This window comes from Hyposmocoma kahamanoa, unplaced genomic scaffold (assembly GCF_003589595.1).
Source record: "Hyposmocoma kahamanoa isolate Upper Pololo Valley unplaced genomic scaffold, ASM358959v1 100021, whole genome shotgun sequence".
Classification (NCBI taxonomy): domain Eukaryota; kingdom Metazoa; phylum Arthropoda; class Insecta; order Lepidoptera; family Cosmopterigidae; genus Hyposmocoma; species Hyposmocoma kahamanoa.
Genome location: NW_020653200.1, coordinates 546,368 through 549,525, shown reverse-complemented (window position 1 = coordinate 549,525; position 3,158 = coordinate 546,368). Strand labels below are relative to the sequence as shown.

The following is a 3,158-nucleotide window of genomic DNA, read 5'->3' as shown; positions in this document are numbered from 1 at the left end:
TGTAGACTGTGCGACAGAGAAAGGTGCCACCAAATCTTTTAGTCGGCGATGGAATTCGGCAAGTTGTAAAACGGTGACTACGGGCGCCATATTGAATCAATAAAGCACTACGGCAAGAACAGTACATGACTTTTTTGAGAACGGTGCTAAATAAGTAAGTACTGTCACTACATTTATCGCACGGAATTTCACTAAACCGGTAAGAAAAATATTTGTCTTTGTTTCTTTGTCGTTGACTCATTAACGAAGCTGACATAGACATGTCTGTCCTACAACCACTTTTCTAGTTTTCAGCTTTATACTAAAGTAGGTGCGTGGTCTTGTAGAATGTTACTAATAAAATCTTTCAGATAGAAATGACATTAAGTCGCAAAAGGTATTAGGATTTTTAAAGACTGTTTGCTTTATCGAGGTGTCGTTACCATGCTTTTTAAAATAAAATAAATTTGAAGTTTCATTTATATTTGTGGACGTTTCGCATTCCTCCTGGAAGAAAGGCATAACTTCATTTTACTACTTGTTACAGGTCTTTTTTTCATTAAATTAGGTACTTTATAGGGTCAAGAAGAAATGACAGTACTTAGGATATCTATTTTAAAGTCATTTCGCAGTTTCTCAGTTCTTCACTGTACAGGATTATAATAAAATCATGAAGGACTCAGATAGAACTTAAATCAGCACTCTATCGGTAAAATTGGCTTGAAAGCACTCTCGTCTCGCTCGCATTGGCTTCGGCATTAATATTTCACCGTGCATTTTATGTATATATTTAACAAATAGTTCGAATCAGATGCAATATATGCTTGATTATATGATGATACCGAACTCACACTGTGATGGTCACGGAAAGCCATTTTATATAAAAAAAAGAAGCAACATACGTCTGATATTTCGACATTTTTATTCAGAATATCGCTTCCAGAATTTTTGATTTGCTTTCGTACTTTTTGACAATAGCGTCAAATGTAAAAGGTTTTACGCAGTCCTTTGTTCTAAATCAGGAACGGAAATGCAACGGTAAGGAGATTTCGAGACGAAGATATGGTGTCACGACAATAGAGAGTACAGCCTTCTGGGCGTAAATGACTACACTTCCCTAGGAGCGTAGAGTTGTCATATTCCGAGTATTATTTTAGTTGTACCTACACGTTGTAAAAATAATTTGGAAAAAATTAAAGTATTCATCATAGTAGTCTCGTGCTATATTGAAATAACATTTCGTTGCCTTGGTTGAACAGGGTATCAACTCAAAAATTCGGACTTTTCACTTTGAAATACATATGAAAAAAAAATCGAGATCTTTCTAACGAACGTGGTCTTATAATGATCATGAGGTAGAGTAGTATCTCTGAACTCTTTGCACGTTTTGACCCCAAACATTGAACAACACAGTCGTATTCAGTATTACCTATGAAGCGGTAGACAAGTCGTCGTCATTTGTTGGACAGGGTATTAATACTAAAACATAGCATGTGTTAATGTATTTTAAAATATTTGTTTCTAAATTGTTATGATAAAATATAGTATAGAGTAATTTCTTTTGATACTACTATGTTCCTCAAAGTTTTATCGAATTGAATACTATTCCTTCTTTCATTTAAAAGTATTAAGCATGAATAGTTTAGTCTTTGAATCACAAATATTTTATGTTCAAAGGTGTAATATTATAGACCTTTCTGAACAATTTCAGGATTTTGGCAAAACGGAACTGAACAAGAATAAGAAGTATTAAAAATACTGTTAAATGTGTAGGCTTTAAATATGTACAAATGAGGAGAACCAAATAACAATAGCCGTTGAAATAATGTTAGAAGAAACTTTAAAATTGCCCTTCTGAAAAATCTGTGTTTTTGAGGTAATACCCTTTTCATCTGGACCCACGATTTGTTAAATGTAGTAGTTAGTACCTACGAATTTGTATTTTTATACCAAAATGACGGATTGGTATCTTGATTAAGGAATATGGTCATGAAATAGGAATAAAATGCTAAACAATTCTGAATTTCAGGCCATCTTGTTCAAACTACCTGTCGGGCTTTAATACGTAGGTATCTTCGCAAATGCATAAAATGATCTATCCACCTTCCCTTTGTTCCTAAAAATGCACTTATTTGAGGGTAGGACATTCCCCGTTTTGACGGGTTCTGTTGCAACTACGCCGCGCTAGCGAAAGGTCGCTTTGACGCGATATCACTGTATCAGCTATCCAACGGCAATATTTGATGTCACTTTACTAACACCGAGCGACCGCACGCGTGTGTTACGGTCTGCGCTATTCAATGCAAATGCACTACCAGATTTTGCGAATGTATGCGGGACGTGCATGCATATAAGCTGCGCTGAAACGTTTGTATGGAGTTACCCTACTTGGCCCTATTTTTAACCGACTTGAAAAAAGGAGGAGGTTCTCAATACGACTGCATATTTATTTTCGTATGTACTTATGTTGCGCGATAACTCCGGACACATCTGTGACCCGATTTTGATGATTTCTTTTTTGTTGGAATGAGGGTACCTCATTAGTGGTTCTATTTAAATTTTAAGAAAATATTCTACCTCTCTCTAGGATAGCAAACTAGGGGATGTATCAGGTTTCGCGCACTTTCCGGTAACCGATTTCAATAGAACTTGGCAAATAGATGTAATTCCACGAACTTTAGAGGGCGGGTTTCTTTTGTTTTTAAAGTTACAATTAAACTATGGTGCAGTTATCTACAAAATGTGAATTTGTGTCGAAACGAATTTATCCGCTCACGCGATGCGCTCCTGCTACCGCAAAATGGCGGATATTTGGTTTCGCAAGTTAGAAAAGCATTCAGTTTAAATACAAGTTTTTATAAATAAAAATTATTATTCTGCATTGCTAAATAAATACCCTCCGTACTACCAACAAAAACATCTCAAATAAAATGCAGTAATACACCGCAAATCCTGCACTTAAAAAGCACTAATGAAATTTTTGGTGTACTTGGATAAATATGATAATATTCCGTGTCAGTGGTTCTAACGTTTACCATGAAATTACTCCTTAAAGTATAGTTTATAAACACTTATATTCAGGGTAAATTTAAAAAACGCTAGTTACGGTATGTTTTCAACAAATAAATACCGAAATCACCAGCCCAAACAATAACACTCACGATTGTCGTGACATATTT

At 35.2% G+C, this 3,158-nt stretch overlaps 1 protein-coding gene across 1 annotated transcript in view; it reads right to left on the bottom strand.

Moving 5' to 3' along the window:
• LOC113239171 (sushi, von Willebrand factor type A, EGF and pentraxin domain-containing protein 1) overlaps window positions 1-3,158 on the bottom strand; it is a 175,165-nt gene that overhangs the window by 7,433 nt on the left and 164,574 nt on the right. The gene's annotated exons all lie outside the window — the stretch shown is intronic.